This window comes from Oryx dammah, unplaced genomic scaffold (genome assembly GCF_014754425.2).
Source record: "Oryx dammah isolate SB20612 unplaced genomic scaffold, SCBI_Odam_1.1 HiC_scaffold_1, whole genome shotgun sequence".
Lineage (NCBI taxonomy): Eukaryota > Metazoa > Chordata > Mammalia > Artiodactyla > Bovidae > Oryx > Oryx dammah.
The window spans coordinates 61,973,727-61,988,448 of NW_024070185.1; positions in this window are offsets into that span (position 1 = coordinate 61,973,727).

The following is a 14,722-nucleotide window of genomic DNA, read 5'->3' on the forward strand; positions in this document are numbered from 1 at the left end:
GCAAAATGGGTCTCACAATAGCATCAGTTTGGTGTGCACATTAACATTTGAATATGCTGTATAATAAGCGTGCTAATTACTCTGAGAAGAATACTTGAAGAATAAAATAAGCTTTGATCATTATCGGAGAAAGGGGCTAGCAATTTACAGCATGGCTGCTGCTTGATATTCAAAAGTACATGACAGCTCTCATCGCAGGTAACAGGTAATTACTGTGATTATAAAATGTAATGACAGTGGCAGGAAGTGATCAGAAGTTTATTGGAAATCAGTTTGTGGTACAGTTTTTTAAAATCACATTTAGATTTATTACTCATAAAAATGTGTCCTCATTTGATGGTTTGGTTCCTTCAAGCAGTTTGAACATGAATCCACTGCTGTTACTAATCTCAGCTTTGCAGGAAGTAGCCAAGTTTTCATTGTGAAGCTGAGGTGGGGAGGCCTCAGGTTGGATATGGAGACACGACCATCACTTTATGCTGGGACAGAAGCTGTCATGAGGAGCTGGCTGACACCCCACACCCTGGATGACCTAGACCAGCAGTTCTCAGAGTCTGCTCTGCAGACCTCTGGGGAACCTCGATACTCTTTCAGGGGGTCCATAAGGTCAAAATTATTTTCATAATAATCTTAAGATGTTTTGGCTTTTTCACCATATTGAAAGACTTCAAATTATATGACTCAACTTATATAAAATCTGTGTGTGTGTGTGTGTGTGTGTGTGTTAGTCGCTCAGTCGTGTCCGACTCTTTGCGACCCCATGGACTGTAGCCCGCCAGGCTCTCATGGGACAAGCCCATGGGATTATCCATGGGATTCTCCAGGCAAGAATACTGGAGTGGGTTGCCATTTCCTGAGAGGCATCTATAGAGACTGCTCTGTTACTAATCTCAGCTTTGTAGGAAGTGGCCGAGTTTTCACTGGAAATGAGAAGCTGAGGTGGGAGGCCTCAGGTTGGATATGGAGACATGACCATCACTTTGTCCAGGTAAGGAGTATCCAGGGGTTAGGGGAGGCCAGAAGGGGGAGTGACTGCTTAATGGGTATGGGGTTTCCTTCAGGGTGGAATGAAAATGTTCTGGAACTAAGTAGTGGTGGTGGTTGCACAACTAAATGCTACTAACTTGTCTCTTTTTATATGGTTAAAATAGTGAATTTTGTTATATTTTACAACAATTAAAAAAGAAAAAAAAAGGAAAGGTTACACATTAAAGGAAACATGAGGGGAGTTCCCTGGCAGTCCAGTGGTTAAGACCTCTGGAGCTTCCACTGCAGGAGGAATGGGTTTGATCCCTGGTCAGGGAACTAAAATCCCACATGCCACATGGCACAGCCCCCCCAAAATAAAATTAAAAAAAAAAAAAGAATCATGAGAGCTTCTTTCCATCCAGAGTATTAAAGCTGCTGGAGGGTTTTCTAACCCTGGAAATTCTCTTTGCTAGGTCTTTCAATAGCTATAACTCTGAAAGTATGAAACATTTGTCCTTATTCCCCTAACATGCTAAGCCCTTCAAAACTACTTCTTTGAACTTTGCCTAATGCTAGTCTATACTTGAAATATCCTTTCTCTCAACCTGGAAGGCTACTACCTGTTGTTTGAAGCCCATTTAAAATGACATTCCCTTCAACTGCTGAAGCCTGCACGCCCTAAAGCCCATGTTCCACAACAAGAGAATCCACTGCAGTGAGAAGCCTTCACAGTGCAGCAGAGTAACTACCCCCAAACCCCATGCAGCAGCAAAGACCAAGAAAAGCCATAAATAAATAAAATCATTATTTTTTAAAGGCCATTCCCTTGATGAAATCTTCCTGGGCCTCCACCTCTAACCCCACCCACCCCAGAAAATTTGGTCCCTTCCCTCAGTCTAGGTTCTTACAGAGCTTTGGTTGTGTTCCTTATGTGGTACTCCTGACATAAGATCTTTTCACCTTGTATCACAGTTACAATACATAACATCACTTTTTGTCTCTCTTAAAAGGTATTTCTTAACAGTATCTTCTTATCTCTGAAGCCCAGTACACACACACACACACACACACACACAGAGCGCTCTCCAAATGTACTAATTAATAACTTTATGTTAAGTACTTTTCAAAAGGCTTTATAAACATTGACTAATTTAATTCTTATAACTTTATATACATTTTATAGATGGTTAAACTGAGGAAAGAAATATTTTAGGACATGAAGAGATGTTAAAACAGCAAAACGGTGTGATAGCAAAACCACGTGCTGGCATTTGGTGTCCCACGTGGCTCTTGGTTGGTGCTCAGTAAATGGCTGCTTCATTTGACTGTGAGTAAAAAAATGTTGCCTGCCACATCAGTAAACAAAGGATGTTGCAGCCATCAAGTTAGCACCTTACAGCACCCCAGTGGTGAGCCCTGAGGGAGCTCAGGATACAAACCAGATGCCAGCTATCAAGCCAGTAGCCTCTGCAGCCACTGGCAGCGGTTTGCCCTGAGGAGACTCAGGATAGGAAACCCCAGGGCACTGGTCGCAGGAAAGCTGGGGTGCCTATCAAAGGAATTATTTCACTGAGCCCAGACTTCTCATCTTCCCACACGCAGAAGTATTAAATTCATTAGCTTGAGTTGTCTGGTTTTCTTTAATTAACAATAATATTTTGGACTTCCCTGGAGGTCCAGTGGTTAAGACTCTGTGATTCCACTGCAGAGGGCATGGGTTCCATCCCTGAACATGAGTTTGAGCAAACTCTGGGAGATAGTGAAGGACAGGGAACCCTGGCATGCTGCAGCTCATGGGGTTGCAAAGAATTGGTCACGACTTAGTGACTGCACAACAAATCTTTTGAAGTTCCGACCACCTGCTCTTTGTTGCAAATACTCCTATATATCCTAGCTCCTCCCCCCTTACCTCCTCAGAGCAATCTCAGTGATATCTGAGAGGCTGTGTCTTGGGCTTAAAGCTCTGTTTTGAAATAAAACACAATTCTTTTTTTTTTTTTAGTCGCTCAGTTGTGTCCAACTCTTTTATGACCCCCATGGACTGTAGCCCGCCAGGCTCCTCTGTTCATGGGATTTCCCAGGTAAGAATACTGGAGTGAGTTGCCATTTCCTTCTCCATAAAACATAATTCTTGACTTTTAAGTTGTGTATATGTTTCAGTTGACATGACAAAAGAAAAAATGGCTAATAATATTAAGTAAATGAAAGAGATTCATTCTTGTGACTTGTTAAATATTTCCATATATTTTTTAGACCTCATAGCATATGAGACCTGGGAGAGACCTTGGTTGTCTCCTCATGCAAGTTGGAGATGGGGCAGGGGGAACTCCAAGGTGATCCGGTGGAAGAAATATAGATCTGGAGCCTAAGAGGCGAGATCAGGAGTAGTAGAGCAGAGTGCTTAAAATAATAAAGAGAGAAAGGGCAGCTTTAAATGATTATCAACTACCATTTAAGAAACCCCCTACCCAGAAGAAAGAGAAAGGCCAGAGAACTAGGAGATGGGAGAGTCCCAGAGCAGTGCAAGCTGCCCCAAGATATGCATTATCAACGGGTGATACACAGAGTTTCAAATTAAAGAGCACTTCAAGGCTTCCCAACAAAACCAGCTGCCTTGTCTTGTCCTATCCCACCCTGATGGGTCTCCCCAGAGGCAACTACTGCCAATGTTTTTAGTTATTTCTTCTGATGTTTGCCTCGTATTTATAGATACATGCTTCTGTTCTATGCTTTCGTTTTTTTCCACTTTAGATATTATCTATTGACTATTATTAGACGATTAGGATTTAGTTCTCTTCTAGCACCTCTAAAAGCTGAGTGGGCACTAGTAAGCTGGAAACCAAGCGACCCATCTTAAAGAGAGGCAACTGCTACTCAGCAGATTATTGCCAGAGAATGCAGCTCCCCATTGGCAGAAATGTACCGAAGTTAACACTGACACTTATGTTCATATACACATAATTAAAACACAGCCAGAAAACTGACTTAATGAAGTTCACATCAAAGTACCACATCCAAGTGTGTGGTGTTAGTCACTCAGTCATGTCCAACTGTTTGCAACCCCATGGACTGTAGCCCGCCAATCTTCTCTGTCCATGGAATTCTCAGGCAAGAGTACTGGAGTGGGTTGCCATTCCTTTCTCCAGGGGAATCTTCCTGACCCAGGGATAAAACCTGGGTCTCCCACACTGCAGGAAGATTCTTTAATGTCTGAGCCACCAGGAAGCCCATAGTGTTGTTTTGACTCAGCCCAGCACCCACGTCATCAAAGCTGACCTCCATGTGAGATGGTTCCAGACAAGCCCCAGAGCTCCTCGACCATATCCAGATAGATACAGGTCACTTCTGGAAGCCTTTCTCTCAGCGGTCCTAGCAAATCTCTGTGGACTTGTACCTGTAGGAGATACAATGGGGGTTTGCCCTGATCCCCTCTTCAGGGGAACACATCTGTCCCTCAGCTGCTTGCTCTCAGTCTTGCTCTCAGCTTCAGGAAACCATGCCCCCAAAGTTTTATACCTCCTCCCAGGGTGCAGCCTAAAGCCCATGACTGTCTGATGTGGGAACTCAAACGTCCGGCACCCTCACTTCAATCTGTGACAGCTCTGAAGGGTCATCCGCATCCTTGAGTTCCTGGGGTCAGCTGAGGCTTGGGTTGTAACTGCCACTGCACCTACTTTGCTGGTCAGTTTCTCTCCACACCCACCTCTGTCTTCTTCACATCCCGATCGGTAACCTTCTCTCTCAGTAAACCTTCAGCATCCAAGTCTCATCTCAGATTCTGTTCCCAAGGAACCCAATCTTACAACAATGCTTGTTTCTGAATTAATAAAGATGACAAAGGTAGGATTATGCTGATGAATTCAGGTAAGTTTGCATGCCATGTTCTAGAACCAGGGATGGGATCCACCTCTCCAATACACATAAGCTGAACAAGAGGAGATAAGGACTTTACTAAAGGAGGATACCTTAGTAAACTTTTGTTTACTATGGGAAGAATCATTGGTGAGGCAGCTACACAGATCTTTGGATCTATCAGGAGAAGTCAGAAACAGTTTATGTTAAAAAAAACAAAACAGGGACTTCCCTGGTGGTCCAGTGGCTAAGACTCTGAGCTCCCAGTGCAGGGGGCCCAGGTTCGATCCTTGGTCAGGGAGCTAAATCCCACATGCTTCAACAAAGACCCAGAGCAGCCAAATAAATAAATAAAATTTAAAACAAAACAAAACATGCCTTTCTTTAATGTTTGTTTTTTTTTAATGTGGACTATTCAAAAAGTCTTTATTAAATTTGATACAATATTGTTTCTGTTTTTCTGTTTTGGTTTTTGGGCCAAGAGGCATGTGGGATCCTAGTTCCCTGACTAAGGATTGAACCTGCACCCCCTGCATTGGAAATCGAAATCTTAACCACTTGACCGCCAGGAAAGTTCCCCTCATGATGTTTTGATGTCAAAATCTAATTGAAATATTTTGAAACATGGTCTAATACTGGCCCACATTTCAGCAGTTTGTGATCTTGGCCAGAGAGAACATAGGTGTATTTTGCAGCCCAGAGAGCTAAGTTGGCACTAATGGTGATCATGAAGTCAAGATTTCAGCTCAACCCAAAAGGTTTCCTATGCAATGAAGCACCTCAGGAGGTAGTGAGTTCCTTGGCACCAAAGGCCATTGAGTCTTGTTAGAATTTGAATTATATGATTTTTGAATTCCTATTCATTGATATCCATATAAAGTGCTGTATATACATATCACCCATACACTCTTCAGCTAACGTCAATAGCAAACAGCAATGGGATTGCACCAATGGTTCTACTGAAACACAACTCATTTTCCTTTTCCTGGAAAACACACTCCACTTGACTCATGGCTTCTGGATACTTCAGCATCAAAGGAAATAAAAGGTGAAAAGAGAAGCATGTGTTTCATTGCCCTATTCTAGTCTTAGATACAAAAATGTCACCAGCAAATCCATTGTGAGATCCTCTGTTGCTTAGAAATTAGCATTATATTCTAGATATCAGAGCTGGAAGCATCTGAAAGGTCATGCAGTCTTGCTTTTTCATTCAATAGGAGAAACCACAGAAAAGAGAAGGAAAAGAAAGACACAGAAAAGCCAGGACTAGAATCCAGATCTCTTTACTCTTGAAGGTGAGTTCTTGCTTCAACCCCAAAACCATTTTTTATTTTTTTTGTCATTAAGTTGCTATCGGCAAGTTATCCTGGAGTGATAGGACTTCTGGGCTAATGGACCTCAAGATTCTCACAGACAGGAGATAGCCAGACTCTGTCTTTTTCAGCAGTCTAGAATGCCTAACCATTTATAGAGACAGTTTATTTGATTCTGTTTAGAATTTTTTGTAAAAGGTAATATGCTCACATGGTTTAAAAAAAAGAGGTATACACTAAAATTTCACTCCCACTTCTTCCCCCAATACCTCTTCCCCCTCCTATAGGTGATCTTTCTTATTAGTTTCTTGTGAGTCATTATAAGAAATTTGAAATTACTTCCCCTGATTCTCAAAACCATCTTGGTAGGGTGGGGATATGCACTCATCTTCATTTTACCTATGAGGAAACCAAGACTTAGGGAGCCTCAGTGAATGAAAGAATGAAAAACTAACCAAATCCAAACTCAGTGTTTTTTCCAAAATGTCACTATGACTTTCAATAGCCCCACCATGTATGGTAAGAGCTTAGCTACTAGGCGCAGGATGAAAGGTACAAGAGGGCCCAAAAGGCAGGTTGAGCTGCTGAACCAGAGCCTCCTTACATTTCCTAACACAACAGAGCTTGCAAAGGGAGTGATCAACCCAGGTCCTTCCTAAAGAGAAGAAGGACATACCAGGCAAATAACTACCTGGAAACAGCACTTGTTTCATCCTGCTCCTTCATCCCATACATCTGTCACAAAGCCCTGTCAAGGTTTCCTGTGAAATATTTAATTTGTCCCTCCCTTTCTCTTTTCACTGGTGTAGACTTCAGTTACCTTACATGTGGGTTGCTGTCACAGGCTTTTAATTGGTCTCCTAGTGCACAAATAGTTTTAACTTAAATGAGCATGCTGCTGCTGCTGCTAAGTTGCTTCAGTCGTGTCCGACTCTGTCGACCCCATAGACGGCAGCCCACAAGGCTCTCCCGTCCCAATGGCACCCCACTCCAGTACTGTTGCCTGGAAAATTAGCATATATTACACCTAATTTCCATTTGTAACGTGGGTGTAAATTATGCTGGTCCTTTAAAAAGTCTATTTTGTAATCTTTCAACTCCATGCTGTGGAAACAAGCCCATTAGTGTGTTAGTGGGGGAAAAAAAAAAGGTCATGTAAAGAAGACTTGCTCCAGCTCAGAAATAAAGCTAGCCATAAGAGAGAAGAGACTTGTTTAGAAAATGGATAACTAAATCACAATGTATCCATATGCTGGAATAGTACTCATAAATAAAGAGAAATGAGCTACTATTTTACTCAACAATCCAGATGAATCTCAAAAATATGTTGAGTGAAAGAAGTCAGACACACAAGAGTACAGGTAGTATGATTTCATTCATATGAAGCCTAAAAACAGGCAAAATTGCCTCTTGGGGATATAATTGAGAACAAGGGTTGCCTCCGATGGGGCACTGGAAGGAGTACATGGGGATGCTACAGCAATGTTTTCTGTCTTGACTGGGGTGCCAGTTACACAGTTGAACACCTTTGTTATAAGTAGCCAACTGAAGATTTTCCTGGTGGTCCAGTGGCTGAGACTCTGTGCTCCCAATGCAGAGGGCACAGGTTTAATCCCTGGTTGGGAAACTATGATCCCACATGCCGTGCAGCACAGCCAAAAGAAAAATTTTTTTTCAAATTTTTTTAAAAGTTACCCCAACTTATACCAATTGTAAGTTTAACATCTGTGCATTGCACTGTAATTATTCTTCAATTTAAGAGAGAAAGATAGGAGAAAAAGCAAGCGAGAGGGAGGCTGACCTTAGGCTGTTGAAGAAAGGAGAACCGGATATCCAAATACAGTGGCTTCAGAGTAATCCGTGCCCTCTCTCAACTTCTCTCTAAAACACATTTGAAGAAATTGGGAAATTAGGGATCTCCCAACACTACAAAACCTGAAAGAAATGTCATGCCAGAAACTTAGCAACATCTCTGCTCTTATAAAGTGTGTGTTGCACCTGGATAGAGCAAATCTGACCCAATTTTGAGCTCCTATCACGCCCACCTCTATTCCAGAAGCAGATCGCCTTAGAAAGGGTGGAGAGGCCCTTGGTCCCTCCCACACCATCTGTCCTCTGTGCTCTGGGGACTTCCAGCCCTTTTGGAATAGATCTCAGGCAGGCAGAGCACCTTTTCCCAGCATCCATACCCACAGTCAGGAGCCACCTCTGCCAGCTTGCATGCTTTTTTTTTTTTTTTAGGAGACTCTACTCACCCTTTTTATTTATTTATGATATGTACACACTGCTTTATTTATTTATTTAGTTTAGCTACACTGGGGCTTCATTGTTGTGCGCGGGCTTTTCTCCAATTGCAGCGAGCAGGGGCTGCTCTCTAGCTGCAATGCACGGCTTCTCACTGCGGTTGCGGAGCCCAGGCTCTAGGTGCACAGGCTTCAGTAGTTGCAGTACAGCGGCTCATCGGTTGTGACCTGTGGCCCTAGGGCGTGCAGGCTTTAGTAGTTGTGGCAGGTGGGCTCAGTAGTTGCTCCACTACATGTGGGATCTTCCAGGGTCAGGGGTTGAACCCATGTCCCCTGCACATTCTAAGAGGTGAATCCTTTTCCTCAGAATTTCCTCAGGAGGCATCAAATGCTCCACTGTCTTCTAGTTACCCATGTTCTATTAAGTCTCATGCATTTTGATTTTTGAGCTTTTCATTATAACTTTTTTCTCTCTTAAGACATTTGCATTTGTTTTTTCATTATAATATGCCTTGATGGGCCATTTCAGTCTGGAAATCCAAAGGAACTGTGTTGTATTATTGCTTGCTTGATAATTTCATCCTTTACAGCTATAGGTACTGAAAATACTGGCATTTGGAGGTCTCTCCATGGAAATGCCAGCTTGCTTCCTGATCACCATGGAGTGATACCCACTAGTCTCTAAGACCTACCAGCACGTCAGAGTTTCTGATCTTTTAAGTCCCTCTCTTGTAAATGTGAATGGATGTTCAAGGATGACCACATACTCAGGAAAGACTTGTGAATATTAACAAAGAGAAACCGCACTAAAACAGAGTTGGGAGGCCAGAAGGGGAGCTCTCATGTATGTACTACACAACATCAATATAGAGCCCCACAGGTAGAGACCTCTTTTGCATCTCTGGGAGGAAGTGACACTATTATACTACCTTGGGAGGAAGAAAAATTTCTCCTTGCCTGGTAACATCTCAGCCAGCTTCCTCCAGTGGACTTTTTGTTCTTAACAGCGCATCCCAGTTCCTCCTTCTCTTCTATAGAAGAGTTTCCTCTCTTTTTCTTAACTGGGCTGGCCAGTGGGTCACCACAGCTGAGTGTCCCAAGCTGCCGTTCTTTGCTGGTCCCCAGTAAATTCACTTTGCTGGTAAAATACCTGGCTGTTATTGTTGCCAGTTAACAGACTCTAATACAAGAGCTAGAAACCTGAGCTAGTAAAAAGGAACTTGGAGGGAACTTCTTGGTAGTCCAGTGGTTAAGAATCCACCTTGTAATGCAGGGAACATGGGTTCAATCCCTGGTCAGGTAACTAAGATCCCACATTCCATGAAGCAACTAAGCCTAAGTGCCACAACTAGAGAGTCCCTGTGCCACAATGAAAGATCCTGAGTGATACAATAAAGACCCTTTGTGCTGCAAATAAAACCCAACACAGCCAAATAACTACAATTTTAAAAAAAAGGAACTTGGAGAAAATGGAGACAATTCAGATATCAGAATAAAACTTATCTCCTCAAAAATAAGTGGTGTTACATCAATGAAATAAAAACAAGATGCTATAAAAATAATTATAAAGACAAAAAAAGGGCTCTCCCTTGGAAATTACAGCTAAAAACAAAATTTGGTTATCTTAGATGTTTACTCTTAAACCAGTCACTTTCCTCAGAAAAGAATCCTCCAATCTCCTGCCTTTGGAGATAGCTATTAGCATTCTGGAACTAAGTGGGGAAAGGGGAGTCAGAGGGGTACCTATATTGGGGATGTGGATCCATTTTATCTTGTCTCTATTTCTTGAATTCTGATTAGTCAGATATTGGACCTCCTAGACTGATCTTTTGATTTTATTTGTCCTTTAGTATATTTCATTATCTTTTTGTTCAGTTTCTGGGAAAATTTTCCCAACTTTATCTTTAAAGCCTTATGAGGATTTGGGAGAGTGTGGTGATAAGCGTATGAGTTAAATTCACTACTGTTGTTCACTAAGTTGTGTCTCTTTGCAACCCCAGGGACTGTAGCACTCCAGGAATCCACCATGACTAACCAGAAATCCTTCTGATACCATATTACATCTTGTCTGATTATCCAGTTGACTCTTGAACAACACAGGGGTTAAGGTTGCCTATCCTTCCTAAAGTTGAAAATCCATGTAAAACTTTAGAGTCAGCCCTCCATATCCAATTTGCATCCATGGATTCAGTGAATCTTATATTGTATACAAATGTAATTCATATTTATTGAAAAAATTCACATATAAGTGGTCCCACACAGTACAAACCTGCACTGTTCAAGGGTCAAGTGTGTATTCTTTGGGGGACGAATGATAAGAAATAGGAAGGGAGAAATATGATGGGAGCATAGGACTAGTGGTGTCACTGTGCGTTCTGAAAGGTGTGTTCTCCATCTTTTACATGGTTAGTGGAGATGCACTCTCACCTGGGCCTGATGTCCCCAAGTCCAGGGCCACTGCAAGCCCACGTCTCCAGAGAATAAATCTGTGGTCTTCTGCCATTTGTCCACTGGCTTCCCATTTGCTAAACTGTCCCAGAGGGTATAGACAGAAAAATAAGTGAATAGAGAAGGAGGTCCAGAAATAGACTTAAGAATATGAAGAATTTAGTATGTGGTTACATTTCATATTCATTGAGGGAAAGATGGTTATTTAACACATAGCTAACCATTAAAAATAAAGAAAATTAGACCTTTACTTCAAGCCATACATTAAAATATTAATCAATATAGATTTCACATAAAAATGAAACCAGAAGTATCAGATGAAAATATATGTGAATACTGATATAATCTTGGGATGGGAAAAGCTCTTATGACATGAGAGCAATAAACACATAAATTAATTTTATCTTAAACAAAAATTAAAAATTTTTCATCACCCTCACCAGTGTGTGTATGTGTATGTTTATTAATACATACATACATACAATTTTAAAAGCAAACAACAAGTGGGGAAAAATAGCTTGAAGATGAATATCAGGCTAAGTGTTAATATTCTTAACATATATGGAGCACTTGTTAATAATTTTAAAATACCAATGGGACATAAACATGTAACTTACAAAAGAAAACAAACAGCCTTAAATACTTGAAAAAAATTCAGCCCCATTAGTTATACACATAAGTACAAATTAAAGTAAAAATAATATATCGTTGTCAACTTGCCTGATTGATTAAAATTTTTTACAGTTTTATTGAGATATAATTCAGATACTATAAAGTTCACTTCTAAAGATGACAATTTAGTAGTTTTTAGGGTATGTTCAGAGTAGGGCAACCATCAGTATCCAATTTCAGAGCATTCCTGGGGACTTACTGTCCACTGGTGGTCCAGTGGCTAAGACTCTGCACTCCCAATAAGGGAGCCTAAGTTGGATCCCTGGTCAGGGAACTAGATCTCACATGCATGCAGCAACTAAGACCCAGCACAGCCAAATAAATAAATACATTTTTTCCCCTAAATTCCAGAGCATTCCTGTTACACCAAAAGAAACCCCACACTCAGTTCTGTCTGACTTTGTGGGACCCTATGGACTGTAGCCCACCACGCTCCTCTGTCCATGGGGTTCTCTAGGCAAGAATACTGGAGTAAGTTGCCATGTCTTCCTCCAGGGGATCTTCCTGACCCAGGAATTGAACCCGCATCTCTTCCATCTCCTGCATTGGCAGGCAGGGTCTTTACTGGGAAGCCCTCTTTGTACACGGGTGCCAAATCAAATCTTGCAGACAGTTTTGGGTGAAGTAGCAAAGGGTAGCTTTAGTGCTTTGCCAGACAAAGGGAGACACACCAGGTTTATACCTCAAAAACTATGTGTCCCACTCTCAGAGAACTTGATTCTTGCTTTTTGTAACAGTGGGTCAAAGGCGGGGTCTCTGACAAGATTAGGGTGTAAGCTGGTCTTGCACGCCCTCATCTCAGTCTCCTCTCAGGTGGTGGATCTCCTAGTCCTAAAGAGTTTCTCCAGTCCCTGTAATCTTGCCTCAGGTGATTCCTTGGCTACTCCTCCCTTGATAAGCAACTGTTCAAATCTGCCCTTTGGAACTCATGGAAGGTCACTCAGACTCATGGCTGGAGTCTTGACTATAAGAAATGGGGGACAGAAAGGCCTTTGTGCTTGGGAGCCCCACAAGGCCCCACTCGGTTTCATTAGCAGTCACTCCCGATTACTCCCAGCCCTTGCTGACCACTAATCTATTTTCTGCCTCTATGAAAAAGTGAAAGTGTTATTTGCTCAGTCGTGTAGGATTCTTTGGGATTCTGTGGACTGTAACCCACCAGGCTCGTTTGTCCTCATGTAACCCATGCATGCTCCTCTTGTATGGAATTCTCCAGGCAAGAATACTGGAGTGGGTAGCCATTCCCTTCTCCAGGGTATCTTTCTGACCCAGGGATCGAACATGGGTCTCCTGTATTGTAGGTAGATTCTTTACCGTCTGAACCACCAGGGAAGTCTGTATGGATTTCCCTATTTTAGATACTCCATATAAATGGAATCACACAGTCATCTTGTCAAAATTCTTTCAGTTAGCATAATATTTTTACAGTTCATCCATGTTGTAGCACATATCAGTACTTCATTCCTTCTAATAACTGAAAAAATAATCCCATTGTATGTATATACTGCATTTTGTTTATCCATTCATCAGCTTATGGACATTCGCGTTGTTTCCAGTTTATGACAATTATGAATAATGCTGTTATGAACATTCATGCACAAATTTTGTAAGGACATATATTTTTATTCTGTTGGGTATATACCTAAAGGTGATATTGCTGCCTCTATGTTTAACTTTATGAGGCACCTCCAAGCTATTTTCCATAGCAGCTGCATCATTTTACATTCTCCCCAGCAATGCACAAGGGTTCCAATTTTTCCACATCCTCACCAACACTCATTGTCCATCATTTTAATTACAGCCATCCTAGTGGGTGTGAAGTGGTATCTCATTGTAGTTTTGATTTTCATTTCCCAAATGCCTAATGATGTTAAGCTTCTTTTTGTGCCTATTGGCCATTTGTATATTTTCTTTGGAGAAATGTCTATTCAAATTTTCTGTCCATTTCTAATTGGGTTTTCATTTTGTCATTGAGTTCTAATAGTTCTTTATTCTGGATACAAATCCCTTATTAGATGTATGATTTACAAATATTTTCCCTCATTCTATGCATTGTCTTTTCATTTTCTTGATGGTGTCATTTGAAGCACAAAAGTTTCAAATTTTGATTAAGTCAAATTTATTTCTTGTTTTATTTGGTTTGTTGTGCTTTTACCGTCCTATCTAAGAAGGCTTTGCCTAATCCAAGGTCATGAAGATTTACTTGGTTTCCTCTGAGTCTTATAGTTTATATCTGTGTGTGTGCTCAGTTGCTCAGTTATGTCTGACTCTTTTCAACCCCTTGGACTGTAGCCCATAAGGCTCCTCTGTCCATGGAATTTTCCAGGCAAGAATTCTGGAGCATGTTGCCATTTCCTACTCCAGGGGATTTTTCCGACCCACGGAGTAAACCCTCACTTCTTGTGTCTCCTGCATTGGCGGGCGGATTCTTTACCACTACATCACCTGAGAAGCCTCTTATAGTTTTAGCTTTTGTATTTAAGTCTATGGTCCATTTTGAGTTACTTTTTGTATTTGCTCAACTTCATCCTTTTGCATGTGGATATAAGAGAATTGATGCTTTTGAACTGTGATGTTGGAGAAGACTCTTCAGAGTCCCTTGGACTGCAAGGAGATCCAACCAGTCCATACTAAAGGAAATCAGTTCTGAATATTCAAAGGAAAGATTGATGCTGAAGCTGAAACTTCAATACTTTGGCCACCTGATGCGAAGAACTGACTCATTGGAAAAGACTCTGATGCTGGGAAAGATTGAAGGCAGGAGGAGAAGGGGACAACAGAGGATGAGATGGTTGGATGGCATCACCAACTCTATGAACATGAGTTTGAGTAAGCTCCAGGAGTTGGTGATGGACAGGGAAGTCTGGTGTGCTGCAGTCCATGGGACTGCAGAGTAGGACACGACTGAGCGGCTGAACCGATATGAGTCCAGGCACATTTTGTTAAAAGACTATTTTTTCATGTTGAATTGTCTTGGCACTCTTAGGTCTTCCACCTTGTCATTAGGTGAAAAATGATAAAGATTTTTAAAGATAATATCCAATTTAGGCAAGAATGAGGGGAAGCATTACACGCTGCTGAGGAACAGCCTCTGAAGGGTGATTTGCCATGTATATCTGATTTGAAAAATATATACTGATTCAGGAGTTGTACTTCTAGGAATTTATTTTGAGGAGATAACTGTAAAACGATGTATGAATCAACTGTTGCTCAGTTGTGTCTGAC